We start from the raw sequence: 25,412 nt of genomic DNA on the forward strand, positions 1-25,412 counted from the left end.
AATAAAAAGTGTGCATGGATCTCCTGCTCTCGCCCACTCCCTCTCATTCTCTCTCCCGCTCTGCCTCTCCTTCGCTAAGTAGCTTGTTTTTAGTCACACGTTCAGGAATGGCTGAAAAAGCTAAACATTTACCTACAACTAACTGTGCAAATAGCAGTGCTGGGTCATCTGAAAAGTTATAGTAATTTGATTAATAACACTCTTAGCAAAAATTTTAAATCTTTCATTTACAATCTGTAGAAACTATGAGAATAAAAGGTTCAGAACTTTTGTGAAACATCACAGCACAGTTGAAAAATAGATGGCAAATAGAAATGAAAACTGGAGGGTTTTCAGGGATAGATGGGAGGGGTTGAGGGTGGGACTAAAGAAAAAGAGGGATAACTAAAAGGTCAAATGCACCGTGCCTCTTAATATGCATATGTATAAATTGGAAGTAGAAGTCTAAGTATTGATGTCCATTAGTTTACTCCAATTAGGATGGCAGGGTTAGGGGAAATATTACAACAAAACAAGAGAGAGACTAAGGAAGAGAGAGAGAGAGAGAAAGAGAGAGAGAGACTAAGGAAGAGAGACTAAGGAAGAGAGAGAGAGAGAAAGCGAGAGAGACTAAGGAAGAGAGAGAGAACGAAAGAGAGAGAGACTAAGGAAGAGAGAGAGAGAGAGACTAAGGAAGAGAGAGAGAATGAGAGAGAGACTAAGGAAGAGAGAGATGTGAGGAGAAATCAAGATGAAAGAGAGATGGAGGAAGAGAGGGAGAAAGAAAGAGAGACTAAGGAAGAGAGAGAGAAAGAAAGAGAGAGACTAAGGAAGAGAGAGAGAAAGAAAGAGAGAGACTAAGGAAGATAGAGAGAAAGAGAGAGAGATGTGAGGAGAAATCAAGATTAAAGAGAGATGGAGGAAGAGAGGGATGCTGAGGGATGGAGATGGAGGGAAGCAGAGCAGCAGATCTCAGTTGGAGAGAGGGATAATCTGTTGTTCATATCTCCTCCTCCTCTTCCTATGAGCTAAACATTGGAGGGTAAATCCGTCCCACACACTCAGCCAAAACCTTAATCCATCGGCCAACAATAGCATTATTTCAGAATAAAAACACTTCTCTCCTCTCCTTCCTTCCTTCCTCCCTTTCCTTATAACTTTCCTGCCTTCACCCTTACTTCCCTGATACTTTGTGTGTACAGGTGTGTGTGTGTGTGTGTGCGCATGCGCTCGTGTGCATGTGTGTGTGTGTGTGTGTGTGTGTGTGTCCAAACTGAAGATAAACTTGAACAACAACAATATGAACCTGAGAGGAGAAGAGTTAATGAAGGGCTTAACTGAAACAGTAGAACTCCCACATCTCATCAACGGTCTGAACGAGTGACATATCTGATGTTTCAGTCAGAAGGGTAAAAAAAGGGAGAGAGAGGGAAAGATATGGGGGTGAGAAAGAGAACCCCTCTTAGAAGCAGACAATAACAGCCAGGCCAGTCCCTGAAAAAAGCCCTGTGAAATCAGGAGAGATCTAGGCCATTGGCCCTGCCCTGTCCTGCCCTGCAATGCCCTGTCCTGCAATGCCCTGCCTTGCAATGCCCTGCCCTGCCCTGTCCTGCAATGCCCTGCCCTGCAATGCCCTGTCCTATCCTGCCCTGCTCACTCCCATTGTCATGCAGTCTTCTTCTGCTCCCGAGTGGCGCAGCAGTCTAAGGCACTGCATCTCAGTGCTAGAGGCGTCACTACAGACCCCAGTTCGATTCCAGGCTGTATCAAAACCAGCGGTGATTGCGAGTCCCATAGGGCAGAACACAATTAGCCCAGCGTTGTCCGGGTTAGGGTTTGGCCGGGGGTAGACCGTCATTGTAAATAATAATTTGTTCTTAACTGACTTTCCTAGTTTAATAAAGGTAAAATAATACTAAAAATAACACAGGGTTTCCCCAACTCGGTCCTGGGCCCCCCCCCCTGGGTGCACATTTTGGTTTTTACCCTAGCACTACACAGTTGATTCAAATAATAAAAGCTTGATGAGTTGGTTAATTGAATCAGCTGTGTAGTGCTAGAGAAAAAAAACAAATGTGCACCCAGGGGGGCCCCAGGACCGAGTTGGGGAAACCCTGGTTTCTAGATTCCAAAGAGAAAAGCTGGGGAAAAGGTGTGTTTTTATGTGAGCATGTATGTTTGTATCCTCTTTCTTCATTGCAGAGCTACACTGTACAGGTCAAATATATAGCCTAACAGTTCCTTGAAACAAATTTTCCTATCACCAGTTGAAGCAGCTCTCAGCTTGTTGGGGTTGGAGCTGGAGAGAGAGAGCGAGACATAGCTTTAGCTGAGGGAAAGTTCAGGCTGGGGGAGCCTGCTGGGTTAGATCTAGGACAGGAACAGGTCAGCAGAGTGCCTTTTATTATTGGGTCTTGTGGGACGAAGCGGCTGTGGAGAGTCGATTAGGCCTAGATTTATGCCTTCAACAGCCTCTGTGTGTGTGTGTGTGTATAGTGCCTTCAGAAAGTATTCATACCCCTTAAACTTTTCCACATTTTGTTGTGTTAGAGCCTGAATTTAAAATTGATTAACACAACACCCCGTAATATCAAAGTGGAATTGTTTTTGTTTTTTAAATTACAAATGAATAAAAAATTCAAAGCTGAAATGTCTTGAGTCAATAAGTATTCAACCCCTTGGTTATGACAGGCCTAAATAAGTTCAGGAGTAAATATTTGCTAAACAAGTCACATAATAAGTTGCATGGGCTCACTGTGTGGCGTAATAGGGTTTAACATGATTTTTTTTATGACTACCTCATCTCTGTACCCCATACATACAATTATCTCTAAGGTCCCTCAGTCAAGCAGTGAATTTCAAACAGATTCAACAACAAAGGCCAGGGAGGTTTTCCAATGCCTCACAATGAAGGGCACCTATTGGTAGATGGGTAAACAGAATAAGAAAAGCAGACATTGAATATCCCTTTGAGCATGGTGAAGCTTTTAATTACACTTTGGATGGTGTATCAATAGACCCAGTCACAAAGATACAGGCATCCTTCCTAACTCAGAGGAAGGAAATCACTCAGCGATTTCACCATGAGGCCAATGGTGACTAAAACAGTTACAGAGTTTAATGGCTGTGATAGAAGAAAACTGAGGATGGATCAACAACATTGCAGTTACTCCACAATACTAACCTAATTGACAAAGTGAAGAGTAAAATATATATATATATATATATTGCAAAAAATGTGTACAAAGTTATGTTTGGGGCAAATCCAATACAACACATTACTGAGTACCACTCTCTATTTTCAAGCATAGTGGTGGATGCATCCTGTTATGGCTATGTTTGTAATAATTAAGGACAAGGGAGTGTTTCAGGATAAAAAAAAAAAGAAACTAAGCTAAGCACAGGCAAAATCTGAGAAGAAAACCCGGGATTCACCTTTCAGTAGGACAATAACCTAAAACACAAGGCCAAATCTACACTGGAATTACTTACCTAGAAGACAGTAAATGTTCCGGAGTGGCAGAGTTACAGTTTTGACTTAAGTCTGCTAGAAAATCTATGGCAAGACTTTAAAATGGCTGTCTAGTAATGATCAACAAACAATTTGACAGAGCTTGAAGAATTATTAAAATAATAATGGGCAAATATTGTACCAGGTGTGCAAAGCTCTTAGAGACTTACCCAGAAATATTTACAGCTGTGATTGCTGCCAAATGTGATTCTATCATGTATTGACTCAGCGGTGTGAATACTTACTGCATTCAGACCCCTTGACATGTTACACATTTTGTTACGTTACAGACTTATTCTAAAATTGATTCAAGTGTATTTTTTTAATGACAAAGCAAAAACAGGTAAGATTTTACTGCAAATGTATAAAAAAGTTACAATGATATCACATTTACATAAGTTTTCAAACCCTTTACTCAGTAATTTGTTTTGGCACCTTTGGCAGTGATTACAGCATCAAGTCTTCTTGGGTATGATGCTACAAGCTTGGCACACCTGTATTTGGGGAGTTTCTCCCATTCTTCTCTGCAGATCCTCTCAAGATCTGTCAGGTTGGATGGGTAGTGTCGCTGCACAGCTATTTTCAGGTCTCTCCAGAGATGTTCGATCGGGTTCAAGTCCGGGCTCTGGCTGGGCCACTCAAGGACATTCAGAAACTTGTCCCGAAGCCACTCCTGCATTGTCTCGGCTGTGTGCTTAGGGTCGTTGTCCTGTTGGAAGGTGAACCTTCACCCCAGTCTGAGGTTCTGAGCGCTTTGGAACAGGTTTTCATAAAGGATCTCTCTGTACTTTGCTCCGTTCATCTTTCCCTCGTTCCTGACTAGTCTCCCAGTCCCTGCCGCTGAAAAACATCCCCACAGCATGATGCTGCCACCACCATTCTTCACCGTAGGGATGGTGCCAGGTTTCCTTGACGCTTGGCATTCAGCCCAAAGAGTTCAATCTTGGTTTCATCACACCAGAGAATCTTGTTTCTCATGGTCTGAGAGTCCGTTAGGTGTGTCATGTTCGTCGTATGAAGGAGACCAAGGCGCAGCGTGAATAGAGTTCCACATATTTTTAATGAACTGAAACTCACCAAAAACAAAAACAACCAACCAACCAACCAACCAACCAACCAACCAACCGTGAAGCTACTAGTGTGCACACAGGCACCTAACTGTAGACAAGATCCCACAACAGAAAGTGGGAAACAGGGCTGCCTAAATATGATCCCCAATCAGAGACAACGATAAACTGCTGTCTCTGATTGGGAACCATATCAGGCCAACATAGAAATACAAAAACCCCTAGACCTACAACAACCCTAGACATACAAAACCCTAGACATACAAAACCCTAGACATACAACGCTAGAGTACCCACCCTAGTCACACCCTGACCTAACCAAAATATATATAAAACAGATATCTAAGGTCAGGGCGTGACAAGGTGCCTTATGGCAAACTCCAAGTGGGCTGTCATGTACCTTTAACTGAGGAGTGGCTTCTGTCTGGTCACTCTACCATAAACACCTGATTGGTGGAGTGCTGCAGAGATGGTTATCCTTCTAAAATGTTCTTCCATCTCCACAGAGGAACTCTAGAGCTCTGTCAGAGTGATCATCGGGTTCTTGGTCACCTCCCTGACCAAGTCCTTCTCACACGATTGCTCAGTTTGGCCGGATGGCCAGCTCTAGGAAGCGTCTTGGTGGTTCCAAACTTCTTCCATTTAAGAATGATGGAGGCCACTGTGTTCTTGGGGATCTTCAATGCTGCAAATATTTTTTGGTACCCTTTCCCAGATCCGTGCCTCGACACAATCTTTTCTTGGATCTCTACGGACAATTCCTTCGATCTCATGGCTTGGTTTTTGCTCTGACATGCACTGTCAACTGTGGGACCTTATATAGACAGGTGTGTGCCTAACCAAATAATGTACAATCAATTGAATTTACCACAGGTGGAATCCAATCAAGTTGTAGAAACAGCTCAAGGATGATCAATTGTAACAGGATGCACCTGAGTTCAATTTCGAGTCTCACAGCAAAGGGTCTGAATACTTATGTAAATAAGGTATCTGTTTTTTTGTTTTAATAAATGTGCAAACATTTCTAAAAACTTTTTTTCTCGTTGTCATTATGGGTTATTATGTGTAGATTGACGAGGGGGAAAAACTATTTAATATATATTATAATAAGCTTAACTTAACAAAATGTGGGGAAAAGGAAGAGGTCTGAATACTTTCCGAATACACTACATAAATTAGATTTCTGTATTTTATTTTCAACAGATTTGTAAAAATGTCTAAATACATGATTTCGCTTTATCATTATTGGGTATTGTGTGTAGATGGATGAGCAAAAAATTCAGGCTGTAACAACAACATGTGGAATAAGTCAATACTTTCTGAAGGCACTGTATGTGTACTAGACTGTATGTGCACTAGGCTGTATGTGCACTAGACTGTATGTGTACTAGACTGTATGTGTACTAGGCTGTATGTGCACTAGACTGTATGTGTACTAGGCTGTATGTGTACTAGGCTGTATGTGTACTAGACTGTATGTGTACTAGACTGTATGTGCACTAGACTGTATGTGCACTAGACTGTATGTGCACTAGGCTGTATGTGCACTAGGCTGTATGTGTACTAGACTGTATGTGTACTAGGCTGTATGTGTACTAGGCTGTATGTGTACTAGACTGTATGTGTACTAGACTGTATGTGTACTAGACTGTATGTGCACTAGGCTGTATGTGCACTAGGCTGTATGTGCACTAGGCTGTATGTGTACTAGGCTGTATGTGTACTAGGCTGTATGTGCACTAGGCTGTATGTGCACTAGGCTGTATGTGCTGTGTACTAGGCTGTATGTGCTGTGCTGTGTACTAGGCTGTATGTGCTGTGTACTAGGCTGTATGTGCTGTGCACTAGGCTGTATGTGCTGTGTACTAGGCTGTATGTGCTGTACACTAGGCTGTATGTGCTGTACACTAGGCTGTATGTGCACTAGGCTGTATGTGCACTAGGCTGTATGTGTACTAGGCTGTATGTGCTGTACACTAGGCTGTATGTGCTGTCTACAAGGCTGTATGTGCTGTCTACAAGGCTGTATGTGCTGTCTACAAGGCTGTATGTGCTGTCTACAAGGCTGCATGTGCTGTCTACTAGGCTGTATGTGCTGTGCACTAGGCTGTATGTGCTGTGCACTAGGCTGTATGTGTACTAGGCTGTATGTGCTGTGCACTAGGCTGTATGTGCTGTGCACTAGGCTGTATGTGCTGTGCACAAGGCTGTATATGCACTAGGCTGTATGTACACTAGGCTGTATGTGCACTAGGCTGTATGTGCAGTCTACTAGGCTGTATGGGCTGTCTACTAGGCTGTATGTGCTGTCTACTAGGCTGTATGGGCTGTCTACTAGGCTGTATGTGCTGTCTACTAGGCTGTATGTGCTGTCTACAAGGCTGTATGTGCTGTCTACAAGGCTGTATGTGCTGTCTACTAGGCTGTATGTGCTGTCTACAAGGCTGTATGTGCTGTCTACAAGGCTGTATGTGCTGTCTACAAGGCTGCATGTGCTGTCTACTAGGCTGTATGTGCTGTGCACTAGGCTGTATGTGCTGTGCACTAGGCTGTATGTGTACTAGGCTGTATGTGCTGTGCACTAGGCTGTATGTGCACTAGGCTGTATGTGTACTAGGGGATATGTGCTGTGCACTAGGCTGTATGTGTACTAGGCTGTATGTGCTGTGCACTAGGCTGTATGTGCTGTGCACTAGGCTGTATGTGTACTAGGCTGTATGTGCTGTGCACTAGGCTGTATGTGCTGTGCACTAGGCTGTATGTGTACTAGGCTGTATGTGCACTAGGCTGTATGTGCACTAGGCTGTATGTGCACTAGGCTGTATGTGCACTAGGCTGTATGTGCACTAGGCTGTATGTGCACTGTGTGCTGTGTTTGAGTTGCAGGCAGTGTGATGGCTGGAACGAGCTGTGGGTCTCAGTGCCCTGCAGTGTGAGCTTAGCTCCACATGCTAGGTGCCACAAGGAGCCACACACACAGCCTAGTGCACATACACACACTCCCAATCACACACAGAGAATGCAGTGCACGCTTACTCGCCGCCTCTTGCTTTCAGAAACACACACCCATCCATGTGGTTACATAATCTCTGGTAGGGTCTCATGATGTTTCAGGAAAGCGATTTGACCTAACATAATGAGCTGTATGTGCTGTGCACTAGGCTGTATGTGTACTAGACTGTATGTGCTGTGCACTAGGCTGTATGTGCTGTGCACTAGGCTGTATGTGCTGTGCACTAGGCTGTATAATACAGCCTAATAATGAGTTATTATGTTTATCATGTCATTAGGGTTATCATGTCTTTACTGTCATTAGGGTTATCAAGTCTTTACTGTTATTATGGTTATCGTGTCATTACTGTTATCATGTCATTACTGTCATGATATTACTGTTAGTACTGATATGATATTGTTATTATGGTTAGTACTGTATTTATAGTAATTATGTTATTTATATTATAATTATTACAATTATATTTTAGTACAGTTATGATGTTAATGTCACATTCATCGTAAGAACGCAGCGTGATGTGAATACATGATATTTGAATGAAGACGAAGAACACTTAACTATACAAAACAACAAACCGAACGTGAAGCTATAATAACACTAGTGCAGACACAGGCAACTAGACATAGACAATAACCCGCGAAATCCCCAAAGAGGATGGCTGCCTAAATATGGTCCCCAATCAGAGACAACGATAAACAGCTGCCTCTAATTGAGAACCAATCTAGGCAACCATAGACATACATAAACACCTAGATAGTAAACGACCCCATAAACCTACAAAACCCCTAGACAGTAGAAAAACACATACATCACCCATGTCACTCCCTGACCTAACCAAAACAATGAAGAAAACAAAGAATACTAAGGTCAGGGAGTGACAGTTAAATGTCATTATAGTTATTATGTTAGTGTTATTGTGGCTGTTATGTTAATGCTATTATGATTATTATCTTATTACTGTTATCTTATTATTTATTTCTATTACGACTCATTGTTATTACTGTTATTATGGATGTTATTACTGTTAAGATTATTAATATTACTATTGGTCTGTTGAACTATTACTGTTATTGTGTTTGTAATTACTGTTATGGTTATGTTAGTAATGTTAGGATATTACTGTTATGAAATTACCGGTATTGTGTTAGTACTGGTATTGTGTTAGTACTGGTATTGTGTTAGTACTGGTATTGTGTTAGTACTGTTATGGTTATGTTATTCCTGGTATTGTGTTAGTACTGTTATGGTTATGCTATTACTGGTATTGTGTTAGTACTGTTATGGTTATGTTATTCCTGGTATTGTGTTAGTACTGTTATGGTTGTTATTCCTGGTATTGTGTTAACCATAACAGTACTAACACAATACCAGGAATAACATAACCATAACAGTACTAACACAATACCAGGAATAACATAACAGTACTAACACAATACCTGGAATAACATAACAGTACTAACACAATACCAGGAATAACATAACAGTACTAACACAATACCAGGAATAACATAACAGTACTAACACAATACCAGGAATAACATAACAGTACTAACACAATACCAGGAATAACATAACAGTACTAACACAATACCAGGAATAACATAACAGTACTAACACAATACCAGGAATAACATAACCATAACAGTACTATGTTATTCCTGGTATTGTGTTAGTACTGTTATGTTATTCCTGGTATTGTGTTAGTACTGTTATGTTATTCCTGGTATTGTGTTAGTACTGTTATGTTATTCCTGGTATTGTGTTAGTACTGTTATGTTATTCCTGGTATTGTGTTAGTACTGTTATGTTATTCCTGGTATTGTGTTAGTACTGTTATGTTATTCCAGGTATTGTGTTAGTACTGTTATGTTATTCCTGGTATTGTGTTAGTACTGTTATGTTATTCCTGGTATTGTGTTAGTACTGTTATGTTATTCCTGGTATTGTGTTAGTACTGTTATGTTATTCCTGGTATTGTGTTAGTACTGTTATGGTTATGTTATTACTGGTATTGTGTTAGTACTGTTATGGTTATGTTATTCCTGGTATTGTGTTAGTACTGTTATGGTTATGTTATTCCTGGTATTGTGTTAGTACTGTTATGGTTATGTTATTCCTGGTATTGTGTTAGTACTGTTATGGTTATGTTATTCCTGGTATTGTGTTAGTACTGTTATGTTATTCCTGGTATTGTGTTAGTACTGTTATGTTATTCCTGGTATTGTGTTAGTACTGTTATGTTATTCCTGGTATTGTGTTAGTACTGTTATGTTATTCCTGGTATTGTGTTAGTACTGTTATGTTATTCCTGGTATTGTGTTAGTACTGTTATGTTATTCCTGGTATTGTGTTAGTACTGTTATGGTTATGTTATTCCTGGTATTGTGTTAGTACTGTTATGTTATTCCTGGTATTGTGTTAGTACTGTTATGGTTATGTTATTCCTGGTATTGTGTTAGTACTGTTATGGTTATGTTATTCCTGGTATTGTGTTAGTACTGTTATGGTTATGTTATTACGTTAGTACTGTTATGGTTATGTTATTCCTGGTATTGTGTTAGTACTGTTATGGTTATGTTATTCCTGGTATTGTGTTAGTACTGTTATGGTTATGTTATTCCTGGTATTGTGTTAGTACTGTTATGGTTATGTTATTACGTTAGTACTGTTATGGTTATGTTATTCCTGGTATTGTGTTAGTACTGTTATGGTTATGTTATTCCTGGTATTGTGTTAGTACTGTTATGGTTATGTTATTCCTGGTATTGTGTTAGTACTGTTATGGTTATGTTATTCCTGGTATTGTGTTAGTACTGTTATGGTTATGTTATTCCTGGTATTGTGTTAGTACTGTTATGGTTATGTTATTACGTTAGTACTGTTATGGTTATGTTATTCCTGGTATTGTGTTAGTACTGTTATGGTTATGTTATTCCTGGTATTGTGTTAGTACTGTTATGTTATTAAAGTTAGATGTTATTACTGTTATTATGTTATGATTTATTACTGTTATGGTTATATTATGTCAGTATTGTTATGATATTACTGTTATGTAGTGACTTACGGTATTATTGACATTAAGTTATAACAGTGGTGTGTGTTTGTATTGGTGAGTTATAAGTGGTGGGTGTTTGTATTGTTGTTGAGTTACTGAATAACTGCAAATCCCACATTATAACAGATCCCAAGAGTTTAGATTATCAAAAAAAAGAAAAAAAAGAGACGCCCTTATTATAACTCAACAATACAAACACCCACCACTGTTATAACTCAACAATACAAACACCCACCACTGTTATAACTCAACAATACAAACACCCACCTCTGTTATAACTCAACAATACAAACACCCACCTCTGTTATAACTCAACAATACAAACACCCACCTCTGTTATAACTCACCAATACAAACACCCACCACTGCTATAACTCAACAATACAAACACCCACCTCTGTTATAACTCACCAATACAAACACCCACCACTGTTATAACTCAACAATACAAACACCCACCACTGTTATAACTCAACAATACAAACACCCACCACTGTTATAACTCAACAATACAAACACACACCACTTATAACTCAACAATACAAACACCCACCACTGTTATAACTCAACAATACAAACACCCACCTCTGTTATAACTCAACAATACAAACACCCACCTCTGTTATAACTCAACAATACAAACACCCACCTCTGTTATAACTCAACAATACAAACACCCACCTCTGTTATAACTCACCAATACAAACACCCACCACTGTTATAACTCAACAATACAAACACCCACCACTGTTATAACTCAACAATACAAACACCCACCACTGCTATAACTCAACAATACAAACACCCACCACTGTTATAACTCAACAATACAAACACCCACCACTGTTATAACTCAACAATACAAACACCCACCACTGTTATAACTCAACAATACAATCACACACCACTGTTATAACTCAACAATACAAACACCCACCTCTGTTATAACTCAACAATACAAACACCCACCACTGTTATAACTCAACAATACAAACACCCACCACTGCTATAACTCAACAATACAAACACCCACCACTGTTATAACTCAACAATACAAACACCCACCACTGCTATAACTCAACAATACAAACACCCACCACTGTTATAACTCAACAATACAAACACCCACCTCTGTTATAACTCAACAATACAAACACCCACCACTGTTATAACTCAACAATACAAACACCCACCACTGCTATAACTCAACAATACAAACACCCACCACTGTTATAACTCAACAATACAAACACCCACCTCTGTTATAACTCAACAATACAAACACCCACCACTGTTATAACTCAACAATACAAACACCCACCACTGCTATAACTCAACAATACAAACACCCACCACTGCTATAACTCAACAATACAAACACCCACCACTGATATAACTCAACAATACAAACACCCACCACTGTTATTACTCAACAATACAAACACCCACCTCTGTTATAACTCAACAAGACAAACACCCACCTCTGTTATAACTCTCCAATACAAACACCCACCTCTGTTATAACTCACCAATACAAACACCCACCACTGCTATAACTCAACAATACAAACACCCACCACTGCTATAACTCAACAATACAAACACCCACCACTGCTATAACTCAACAATGCAAACACCCACCACTGCTATAACTCAACAATACAAACACCCACCACTGCTATAACTCAACAATACAAACACCCACCACTGTTATAACTCAACAATACAAACACCCACCACTGTTATAACTCAACAATACAAACACCCACCACTGTTATAACTCAACAATACAAACACCCACCTCTGTTATAACTCAACAATACAAACACCCACCACTGCTATAACTCAACAATACAAACACCCACCTCTGTTATAACTCAACAATACAAACACCCACCTCTGTTATAACTCTCCAATACAAACACCCACCTCTGTTATAACTCACCAATACAAACACCCACCACTGCTATAACTCAACAATACAAACACCCACCACTGCTATAACTCAACAATACAAACACCCACCACTGTTATAACTCAACAATACAAACACCCACCACTGTTATAACTCAACAATACAAACACCCACCACTGTTATAACTCAACAATACAAACACACACCACTGTTATAACTCAACAATACAAACACCCACCACTGTTATAACTCAACAATACAAACACCCACCACTGTTATAACTCAACAATACAAACACCCACCTCTGCTATAACTCAACAATACAAACATGTATTGTATGTATTGTATTGTTGAGTTATAACAGTGGTGGGTGTTTGTATTGTTGAGTTATAAGTGGTGTGTGTTTGTATTGTTGAGTTATAACAGTGGTGGGTGTTTGTATTGTTGAGTTATAAGTGGTGTGTGTTTGTATTGTTGAGTTATAACAGTGGTGGGTGTTTGTATTGTTGAGTTATAACAGTGGTGGGTGTTTGTATTGTTGAGTTATAACAGAGGTGGGTGTTTGTATTGGTGAGTTATAACAGAGGTGGGTGTTTGTATTGTTGAGTTATAACAGAGGTGGGTGTTTGTATTGTTGAGTTATAACAGTGGTGTGTGATTGTATTGTTGAGTTATAACAGTGGTGGGTGTTTGTATTGTTGAGTTATAACAGTGGTGGGTGTTTGTATTGTTGAGTTATAATAAGGGCCTCTCTTTTTTTTCTTTTTTTTGATAATCTAAACTCTTGGGATCTGTTATAATGTGGGATTTGCAGTTATTCAGTAACTCAACAACAATACAAACACCCACCACTTATAACTCACCAATACAAACACACACCACTGTTATAACTCAACAATACAATCACCCACCACTGTTATATTACCCAGTGGTGGGTGTTTGTATTGTTGAGTTATAAGTGGTGTGTGATTGTATTGTTGAGTTATAAGTGGTGGGTGTTTTGTATTGTTGAGTTATAACAGAGGTGGGTGTTTGTATTGTTGAGTTATAAGTGGTGTGTGTTTGTATTGTTGAGTTATAAGTGGTGTGTGTTTGTATTGTTGAGTTATAAGTGGTGGGTGTTTGTATTGTTCATGCTTAGATCATGCTTCATTCACCATAGAGAAGAATAATACATGTTTACAACTGCTAATTGATCACATGGTGCCAGAATGAATGAATGCATTCATTATAGAATGTTATGAGGGTTTGTAGAATCCCTGAAGGGCTGTGATCTCCACAACAGAACATCTGCATTAGTGTTCCAGAACATATGTTCTAGCTCATTATAGTGGCATGCAGGCTGGCACCTCTTTCTCTTTGTAGCTGGCTATTTATGGGGGTGAACTGGCTGGGCCACGCTCCCCCTGGGGGGGGTGTTGTAAAGCCCACAGGTGTGCAGTGCTACCTCTCCCCTGAACCCCCACACCACCTACAAACACACCAAGAACTGCACACACACCCCACAACCCCCTGGTATAACTACAGAAGGACACTCTTGTGACATCTGCTGATGTCCTCTGAAGGACAGATGTGTGATACTAGGATATTCAGCGCAGCATAGCAGATGCAGTACAGTACAGCACACTACCTTATCATGACTTTCCCCTCCCCACCACAGTAGAAAAGGAAAGAATCGGCTACGTTGTCTGAAGATTTGAGCAAGTACATAGGCAGAGATATCTGTCCTTAATTGGAGGGTTATGAGCCCAGCCTTCAAAGGAGGAGGGTTGCAGTCATCAAGACCAGCTGGGGCCCTCACTCTGTCTGTCTCTGTCTGTGTGTGTGTGTGAGAGGGGAGGAGGATGAGGACATGGGGGCCAATGAGAAACACGTGGGAGAGGTAAGTAGACAGTAATAATTGGTTATAAACACCCTGAGAAGTCATATAGGAGCTTTAGAGGGACGTTTGTTTAGCTGTTGTGTCTATAAGTCATCTGTTTTTCAGTGTGGTATACTGTCTATGTAAAGACTCGTTTGGGCAATGCAACTAGAGCAGGAAAAACTCATTTTTCTAGATGCACCTAGTTGGCAGAGAGAGGTCAAGCTGTCAGAAGAGATGTGCATCCTAGTTCAGCGGTCGTGTTCTGTGGTCGTAGTTTAGTGAAACCACACACCCTCGTATAGTCCACCAACCCGAACATGTGAAAGCCTGTGATGTAATCAGCTCAAATCCTGTTAACTTCTCGCTGGAACATAATGTTTTAGCACCTGTGTGTGTGTGCACGCACTTCACCTCCGGGGCTATCAGAGGTTATCCGAGCCTGTCTAAGCCCCTTATGTAATTGACTGTCTCTTGTCCTGTGATTAGTGGTCATTTATTGCGGGCCGTAGTCAATCAAAATAGATGGCTGAGTTTCCCAGCCTTCCAGGCTAAGACAACTTCTTAGACGTCTTGTCCTGCGGTGTTGCAGGATTAGAAAACATTTTCTATTCAAAACATATATAATAATTTCAAACCTCACTGCGAGGCAGTGCCTCAGACCGCTGCGCCACTCGGGAGGCATAACATTATTTTCCTACTGCACAAACATGTTTTTTCTCTCTGTCATCGCCTCTAGACAGTCCACTCCCCTGGGTGAGGTCACCTGAGATATTCTGGTCCCCCAGAGCGTTTACAGACGGTCATCCTTCCTATGGACATTACTCCCAAATGGCCCTCCAGAGGATGATGAGAACGGCGTATAGCGGCCAGGGTGAAGTGTCCTTTAAGTGTCCCTGTGAGTTGACTCAGTCCACTTCTTCAAATGTCTGTACCGCTGCCAGCCCCTGTATTTATGGGCCAGAATGGGAGATGTAGTGCTGCTGTAGAGCTGGGATCCTTTCACAGGACCTTGTTCCTGGCCAGGCTGCGTTTCAGAGCACTCAGCGGTCTGTCTCCACAGCCCAAAGGCTGTCATTAAAAGACGTGTGATTTATCAGAGAGAGGATGCGCTGTGAAGGTCGCAATTACACAAGAGACCATGCACTGCCTGGACTCTTGTCTTGTCTGTCCTCTGTTCTCTTCCCTTCCAGGGTTTTCTCTGGATCAAAAAGGGGCTTAGGTGGTGGGTGCGGCAGGGGGCGTGGCAATGGGCACGGTCAGAACGACTGAAGAGGCCCCCCATCTTGACCTTGTGGAGAATTGTTTGCATTTTTAAAGCACATTTTCTGAAATTCTACACATTTTGCCTTGGAGCTGACAGAAAATGTTATGGTTTTAAAAAACCTTTCCTGCGATTTGACATGGAGCTGAGAAAACATTGTGCATCGTTAAAGCTAATTTCCTGCAATTTTGTGCATTTTGACAAGGCTAATACTGTTTGTTTTTGGTTGTGTTTCAGATATTTTTTTCCTCAATAGAAAATAATGGTAAATAATGTATTGTGTCATTTTGGAGTCACTTTTGTTGTAAATAAGAATAGAATATGTTTCTAAACTCTTCTACATTAATGAGGATACTACCATGATTAGGGATAGTTCTGAATGAAACGTCAATAACGTGTCACACCCTGACCTTAGTATTCTTTGTTTTCCTTGTTATTTTGGTTAGGTCAGGGTGTGACATGGGTGATGTATGTGGGTGATGGGTGATACATCACCCATGTCACACCCTGACCTAACCAAAATAACAAGGAAAACAAAGTCTAGGGTTTTTTGTATGTTTATGGGGCTGTCTCCATTCTAGGTATTTTGTATGTCTATGGTTGCCTAGATTGGTTCTCAGTTAGAGGCAGCTGTCTATCGTTGTCTCTGATTGGGAACCATATTTAGGCAGCCATATTCTGTGGGTACTTTGTGGGAGATTGTTTCCTGTCTCTGTGTTCTCTGCACCAGATATTACTGTTTGGGTATTGCCACATTTGTTATTTTGTATTTTGTGTAGTGTTCACGTTTTTCGTCTTTTATTAAAATATGTTGAACACTAACCACGCTGCATTTTGGTCCGATCCCTACTACACCTCTTCAGACGAAGAGGAGGAAATCAGCCGTGACAGAATGTGAACTATTTTGCAACCTGTATGGCACAGCCGTCCATTTTTTGGACCTCAAGTGAAACTGGTATACTTTTTTTATTTATGACAAATTTCTTTTACCAGTTTTGGTCTTTAATACAGCACCGACAAACAAGTTCCTTCCCCCTTCCACTTTCCACATCCATTTTTGCAAAAATTATGTAATTAGTTGGTTGTAATTTTGGATAGAGGAGACATTTCCATATATTTTTGTTAGGTGCATGTGTGACAACTCCACCAGTCCAATTTATGATATAATTTTTTAAAGATGGCAGTTTTTTACATTTTTCACAAAAAAATTATATATATATTTATTTTTTATTTAATCAATTTGTATATTTGAGTTTTACTATAATATTTGTTCTGTCTTTTCTGGTGGATGAAACTGAAATAGTAACCAACTTTCTAAGGCTTGTTTTAAAAATAGCGATATTTTGGAGATTATTTCATTTTCAAATAATGGAAAGTGAGAGGTAATCTGAATAAAGGGAAAAAGATCATTCTTGAACATCGGGTTGGCCATTACTAATCTGCTAGAGAACCAGTTTGGATTTAGGTATAGCTTTTGTATGACTGAAGCCTTTAGTGAGAGGTCTAATGATTTAATATTTAATTATTTCTGCCCTCCGAATTAATATTCATTATATAAATAGTCACTCTCTCTTTTCCTCTCTCCCTCCTTATTTATCTCTCCCTCTCCATTTTAAATTAAATGTCCTCCACTCTCATACTTACAGGAAGTCTTTACCCTTCCCATGGTGCACTGGTGGGTGGTGGAGGACTAAATTGGTGCTGTGTGTGTGTGTGTGTGTGGGTGTGTGGGGGGGGGTCCATCCAGGTGGCTGCTAAATATAAGCATAGTTACAAAGGTAGAGGGACACAGTTTGGTGCTGTTGGGGATTGTTTGTTATAAGCCTTATGATCTAACAACCAGGTGGAGCACTGACACTGTGTGTGTGTATGTGGGCGGAGGGCTGGCTGGCTTTCGGCCTGACACAGGCCCTCCCCGTTCTGAGCCACAGGTCAGGTGTGAATCCTGTGGAACAGATGGAAGGTGATACAATCACAGATGTGTGAATGGGGTGTATGTGTGTTGTTGGAGAGGGTTCTGGTCCCCTATGGTACATCTTATCTAGGGTGTAATTCATTCAATAACAAATATGTGAAAATAATACCAATTACAGTACTAGCACAACGGTACCTGTTTGAGAGTATTTTAGCACTACAAATGCAGACACTGCCATTATAAAGATGATCATCATTAATATTACACTTTCCAGGTGTTCAAAGTTCTTTCCATGGTACAGTATGGGAACAACTCACCTCGTTTTCTTTTCACTAACAATGTGATGGTTTAGTAAGAGATTGCTACAGGGGGAGGATATTTAGACAGAGACCATAATCCAGTAATAACCATAATAACAGTCATAACATAATGACATACTAACAGTACTAACATAATAACCATTATAACAAAAATAATAACAATAATAACAGTAGTAACATAATAGCCATAATAACAGTAATATCCTAACAGGAATAACAGTAATATAAGTCATAAGTTATAACATAAGTTATTACATCTCAGTAATAACAACCATGACATTAATATCATAACAGTAATAACAGTCATAACTAGAGGTCGACCGATTATGATTTTTCAACGTCGATTACGATACCGATTATTGGAGGACCAAAAAAGGCCAATACTGATTAATCGGACCATGTAGTGTTGTAATTGTCATTATATATATATATATATATATATATATATATATATATATATATAATGACAATTACAACAATACTGAATGAACAATGAACACTTTTATTTTAACTTAATATAATACATAAATAAAATCAATTTAGCCTCAAATAAATAATGAAACATGTTCAATTTGGTTTAAATAATGCAAATGAAGTGTTGGAGAAGAAAGTAAAAGTGCAATATGTGCCATGTAAAAAAGATGACGTTTAAGTTCCTTGCTCAGAACATGAGAACATGTGAAAGCTGGTGGTTCCATTTAACATGAGTCTTCAATATTCCCAGGTAAGAAGTTTTAGGTTGTAGTTATTATAGGAATTATAGGACTATTTCTCTCTATACCATTTGTATTTCATATACCTTTGACTATTGGATGTTCTTATAGGCACTTTAGTATTGCCAGCCTAATCTCGGGAGTTGATAGGCTTGAAGTCATAAACAGAGCTGTGCCTCAAGCATTGCTAAGAGCTGCTGGCAAACGCATTAAAGTGCTGTTTGAATGAATGCTTACGAGCTTGCTGCTGCTGCTTACCACCGCTCAGTCAGACTGCTCTATCAAATATCACATCATATACTCAATTATAATAAAAACACACAGAAATACGATCCTTTGGTGATTAATATGGTCAAATCTGGAAACTATCATTTCGAAAACAAAACGTTGATTCTTTCAGTAAAATAAGGAACCGTTCCGTTTCGCAACTAGCCAGGTGGACCAAACTGTTGCATATACCCTGACTCTGATTGACCTGAACGCAAGAGAAGTGACACAATTTCCCCTGGTTAATATTGCCTGCTAAAATGAATTTCATTTAACTACATATGCAGGTTAAAAATATATACTTGTGTAGTGATTTAAGAAAGGCATTGTTGTTTACGGTTAGGTACACTTGCACAACAATTGTGCTTTTTCGCGAATGCGCATTTGTTAAATCATTAATTAACAGTTAATTAAGAACACATTCTTATTTTCAATGACGGCCTAGGAACAGTGGGTTAACTGCCTCGTTCAGGGGCAGAACGACAGATTTTCACCTTGTCAGCTCGGGGGACCCAATCTTGCAACCTTACAGTTAACTAGTCCAATGCAATAACAACCTGCCTCTCTCTCATTGCACTCCACAAGGAGACTGCCTGTTAGTTGAATGCAGTAAGCCAAGGTAAGTTGCTAGCTAGCATTAAACTTATCTTATAAAAAACAATCAATCATAATCACTAGTTAACTACACATGGTTGATATTACTAGATATTATCTAGTGTGTCCTGTGTTGCATATAATCTGATTGAGCGTACAAGCATCTGACTAAGCAGTGGTAGGCAGAAGTAGGAGCGTAAACATTCATTCAAACAGCACTTTTGTGCATTTTGCCGGCAGCTCTTCGTTGTGCGTCAAGCATTGCGCTGTTTATGACTTCAAGCCTATCAACTCCCGAGATGAGGCTGGTGTAACCGAAGTGAAATGGCTAGCTAGTTAGCGAGCGCTAATAGCGTTTCAAACGTCACTCCCTCTGAGGCTTCTAGTAGTTGTTCCCCTTACTCTGCATGGGTAACGCTAATTCGAGGGTGGCTGTTGTCATTGTGTTGCTGGTTCGAGCCCAGGGAGGAGCGAGGAGAGGGATGGAAGCTATACTGTTACACTGGCAATACTAAAGTGCCTATAAGAACATCTAATAGTCAAAGGTTAATGAAATACAAATGGTATAGAGGGATAGTCCTATAATTCCTATAATAACTACAACCCAAAACTTCTTACCTGGGAATATTGAAGACTCATGTTAAAAGGAACCACCAGCTTTCATATGTTCTCATGTTCTGAGCAAGGAACTTAAACGTTAGCCTTTTTACATGGCACATATTGCACTTTTACTTTCTTCTCCAACACTTTGTTTTTGAGTTATTTAAACCAAATTGAATTTATTATTTATTTGAGGCTAAATTGATTTGATTGATGTATTATATTAAGTTAAAGTGTTCATTCAGTATTGTTGTAATTGTCATTATTACAAATAAATATATATATTTTTAAATCGTCCGATTAATTGGTATCGGCTTTTTTGGTCTTCCAATAATCGGTATCGGCGTTGAAAAATCATAATCGGTCGACCTCTAGTTAAAACTCAACAACCTACAAACACCCACCACTGCTATAACTCAACCATACAAACACCCACCACTGCTATAACTCAACAATACAAACACACACCTCTGCTATAACTCAACAATACAAACACACACCTCTGCTATAACTCAACAATACAAACACGCACCACTGCTATAACTCACCAATACAAACACCCATTGCTGCTATAACTCAACAATACAAACACCCACCTCTGCTATAACTCAACAATACAAACACACACCTCTGCTATAACTCAACAATACAAACACACACCTCTGCTATAACTCAACAATACAAACACACACCTCTGCTATAACTCAACAATACAAACACGCACCACTGCTATAACTCACCAATACAAACACCCATTGCTGCTATAACTCAACAATACAAACACACAGCTCTGCTATAACTCAACAATACAAACACACACCTCTGCTATAACTCAACAATACAAACACCCACCACTGCTATAACTCACCAATACAAACACCCATTGCTGCTATAACTCAACAATACAAACACACACCACTGCTATAACTCAACAATACAAACACACACCACTGCTATAACTCAACAATACAAACACCCACCACTGCTATAACTCAACAATACAAACACACACCACTGCTATAACTCAACAATACAAACACCCACCACTGCTATAACTCAACAATACAAACACCCACCACTGCTATAACTCAACAATACAAACACCCACCACTGCTATAACTCAACAATACAAACACACCACTGCTATAACTCAACCTATAAATAACAACCCGTGTTATAATTTAACACAGACACACACCCCTGTTGTCATTCATCAACAATACAAAGACACACCCATTAAACTGTCCTGCTGCACACAAATAATTAGGGCTGAGAATTGCCAGGGACCTCACGATACGATATTACCATGATACTTAGTTGCCGATAACATTTGTACTGCAATTCTATATGTATCACGATTCTACAAATATGTATTGTGATCCGATACTAAGATTTTAATGCCTTTCGATGTTCCAAACATATCGCTCACTGTTATGTCTGCAGCAGAGGGACAAGAGAGAGCCATGAAACAAGTATTGATATAGTATCGTCTAAAATAACATTGTGACACAGAACTATTGATGATTTTTTTGCCCCATCACTACAAAGAACACACTACCAAGGTAGCAGAGTTCCCTCAGCAACCACAATCAGTAAAAGCCCTCTGGGTTTCACCTTCTCCATGCTGCAGAAGGACACCATTTCAAAAGAGTGAAACTGTGACTCACACTTTGTTTTGGTATCGGGATTTTACTCGTTGTTTTTTGCATTCATCACACATCACCTTAGAAATGCTGTTGGTTCAAGGACTGTAGGTTGATCCACAAATAGATAGGTGTATGCTGCTGAATATATTACACAGAAATCATGTTTCTTTCATTCCTCACCTCTTTTTCCGTCAGATGAGTCTTGGTTTTGATTTGTTAGGTTCTAAAACAAACGTAGCCCTGTCTGTAGATCCCAGACAAAGAAAGAAGGAATCCGACCACTTCAAAGCCTCTACCACATACACTCCCAAACCAAAACTGTTAGCTAGCTTATGGGGATAATTCCTAAAACTCTTCGTCCTTGGCACTTGTGTCTTTTCATTTCTCATCATTTCTCTCAAAATGGCATAACTACCGGCACTTCGTTCAATTTGTCTAATACAATGGACCATAACACTGTTGGGGTTTATTCAAACAGCTGTTAAAGCCAATAATGCTACGGTTTAAATGGTCCGGACAGCGAGCTGCCAACGACCGCCTGCCAAACTACCATTGAATGTCCAGAGGACTGGCATGGCCACTGTGTTGAACGTAACTGAATGAAGGAGATCAAATCCAATTTGATTTGAACCAGTCACCGTTGCCAACTTGAAGTTAGCCCTCAAGTAAACTCAATTAAAACTCAAGTAAAAGTCACCCGGTAAAATACTAGAGGAAAAGTATTTGCTTTTAAATATACTTAAGTATCAAAAGTACATGTAATTTCTAAAATACATATAAGTATCAAAAGTAAAAAGTATAAATAATTTTAAATTCCTTATATTAAAAAAAACAGACGGCAATGTTTTTTTTCTTCTTTTTTACAGATAGCCAGGGGGGCACTCCAACACTCAGAAATGATTTACAGATAGCCAGGGGCACTCCAACACTCAGAAATGATTTACAGATAGCCAGGGGGGCACTCCAACACTCAGAAATGATTTACAGATAGCCAGGGGGGCACTCCAACACTCAGAAATTATTTACAGATAGCCAGGGGGGCACTCCAACACTCAGAAATTATTTACAGATAGCCAGGGGGGCACTCCAACACTCAGAAATTATTTACAGATAGCCAGGGGGGCACTCCAACACTCAGAAATTATTTACAGATAGCCATGGGGGCACTCCAACACTCAGAAATTATTTACAGATAGCCAGGGGGGCACTCCAACACTCACAAATGATTTACAGATAGCCAGGGGGGCACTCCAACACTCACAAATGATTTACAGATAGCCAGGGGGGCACTCCAACACTCAGAAATGATTTACAGATAGCCAGGGGGGCACTCCAACACTCAGAAATGATTTACAGATAGCCAGGGGCACTCCAACACTCAGAAATGATTTACAGATAGCCAGGGGCACTCCAACACTCAGAAATGATTTACAGATAGCCAGGGGCACTCCAACACTCAGAAATGATTTACAGATAGCCAGGGGCACTCCAACACTCAGAAATTATTTACAAACCATGCATTTAGTTGCAACAGCACCTCTTCAACCTCAGGAGGCTGAAGAAATTTGGCTTGTCACCCAAAACCCTGACAAACTTTTACAGATGCACAATCGAGCGCATCCTGTCGGGCCGTATCACAGCCTGGTACGGCAACTGTCCCGCCCTCAACCGCAAGGCTCTCCAGAGGGTGGTGAGGTCTGCACAACGCATCACCGGGGGCAAACTACCTGCCCTCCATGACACCTACAGCACCCGATGTCACAGGAAGGCCATAAGATCATCAAGGACAACAACCACCCGAGCCACTGCCTGTTCACACCGCTACCATCCAGAAGGTGAGGTCAGTACAGGTGCATCAAAGCTGGGACCGAGAGACTGAAAAACAGCTTCTATCTCAAGGCCATCAGACTGTTAAACAGCAATCACTAACATAGAGAGGCTGCTGCCTACATTGAGACCCAATCACTGGCAACTTTAATAAATGGATCACTAGTCACTTCATACAATGCACTCTAAATAATGGCACTTTAATAATGTTTACATATTTTACATTACTCATATCACATGTATATACTGTATTTTATACCATCCATTGCACCTTGCCTATGCCGCTCGGCCATCGCTCCTCCACATATTTATATGTACATATTCTCATTCACCCCTTTAGATGTGTGTATTAGGTAGTTGTTGGGGAATTGTAAGATTAAATTGTTAGATTTTACTGCACTGTCAGAACTAGAAGCACAAGCATTTTGCTACACTTGCACTAACATCTACTAACCATCTGTATGTGGCAAATACAATTTGATTTGATTTTAGTAACGTTAGTTGGATGGAGGACAGGACACCTCCAATCTCACATTATAGAAAGGCATGGTCCTCCTTAATCAAACGTACTTATTATGCCACAGACAGGGTTTCACCACACACACACACACACGCGTGGAACGTATGACCTTATATTGCTAATTTAACATGCAGTCTAAATAAATGAAATTGTCTAATTTCATGAGCTAACAGTACTGTGTTAAACTCAAATGAGTCAAACACAGGAAGGCGTAATATAATTGGACAGCTATGAACAGGCAAATATTTACATAAAGATTCCATACAAAGTAGGAAAGTAGGCTGTTAAATGTGTGATTTGGCTACAATGTTGCCGCACGAGGTATTGCATGCTTTAATTGGGATCCAAAGGATCCTAAATCTATCAAGTAGTAGGCTCATGAATGATGTTGATAGCCTAGGATAAAAAAAAAAACTATTTTAACGGTGCAGTTGGCTATGGTTCTTTCATCATTCTGACCGTGCAAAGATAAACCCGTTAACCTAAACCGTTCAGGCTATTTATTTGCTACTGAATATTCTTGCTTAATTATGTTTAATTTATATGTCCATTCTAGAAACCAAATCGACCGCTGGCTGAATCTCTTGTAGCCACATATTTTGCCAATTGACTGCTCGTCATTACAATGTAGTCTACCGCGGGGCTGTTAGCACAACGCGCTCTGAAGCGTGAGGAGCAACTGCCTGCAAATCCTGCGGGGAGCCATTAAAGCCTTACCTAGGAAATATGTTTGTCTTCATTGTTTTAGAAGGCAGGCTAGTGTCCGTTTTTTCCTCCGTTAACCGAGCTGTGCGGGCAGTGGTCCGGTTTCACAGCGCTGTTTGAAATCAGATTCATGAAAGCTGCACATTCGGTGTCGTCTCACATTGTCGCAAGCCTTTTTCGTGCACCCTCAGCATGAGAGTGGTGGGCGGAGCCTCGATGTCTCTTTTGCTTTGAGGTTGTAACCTAGCGTGAAATATATCGCCTTTGAGTGTTTGGGATCAACCACGAGTTTATTTGAAGCCTTCCTAAACATGAATAATACCTTGCGCCCAGTTCGTAGCGCATGGACTCTACAAGGTGTCCAAAGCGTTCCACAGGGATGCTGGCCCATGTTGACTCCAATGCTTCCCACAGTTGTGTCAAATTGGCTGGACGTCCTTTGGGTGGTGGACCATTCTTGATACACACAGGAAACTGTTGAGGGTGAAAAACTCAGCAGCTTTGAAATTCTTGATACAAACTTGATACGCTTGCCCCGTACTACCATACCACGTTCAAAGGCGCTTAAATATTTTGTCTTGTCCATTCACCATCTGAATGGCACGCATACACAATACATCTCAATTGTCTCAAGGCTTAA

At 40.2% G+C, this 25,412-nt stretch overlaps 1 protein-coding gene across 3 annotated transcripts in view; it reads right to left on the bottom strand.

The window, feature by feature from the left end:
- Positions 1 to 25,412, bottom strand: part of st6gal2a (ST6 beta-galactosamide alpha-2,6-sialyltranferase 2a) — a 166,952-nt gene that overhangs the window by 127,786 nt on the left and 13,754 nt on the right. For 2 of the 3 annotated variants that reach the window (XR_005051374.1, XM_036975116.1), the window contains exon 1: positions 24,785 to 25,041. The exons of the other annotated variant lie outside the window; for it this stretch is intronic. The gene's annotated coding sequence lies outside the window, so the exon portion shown is untranslated. Of the gene's footprint in view, positions 1 to 24,784; positions 25,042 to 25,412 lie in introns of those variants that run through there. 3 annotated transcript variants of the gene reach the window in all.

Source organism: Oncorhynchus mykiss, chromosome 3, assembly GCF_013265735.2.
Source record: "Oncorhynchus mykiss isolate Arlee chromosome 3, USDA_OmykA_1.1, whole genome shotgun sequence".
Lineage (NCBI taxonomy): Eukaryota > Metazoa > Chordata > Actinopteri > Salmoniformes > Salmonidae > Oncorhynchus > Oncorhynchus mykiss.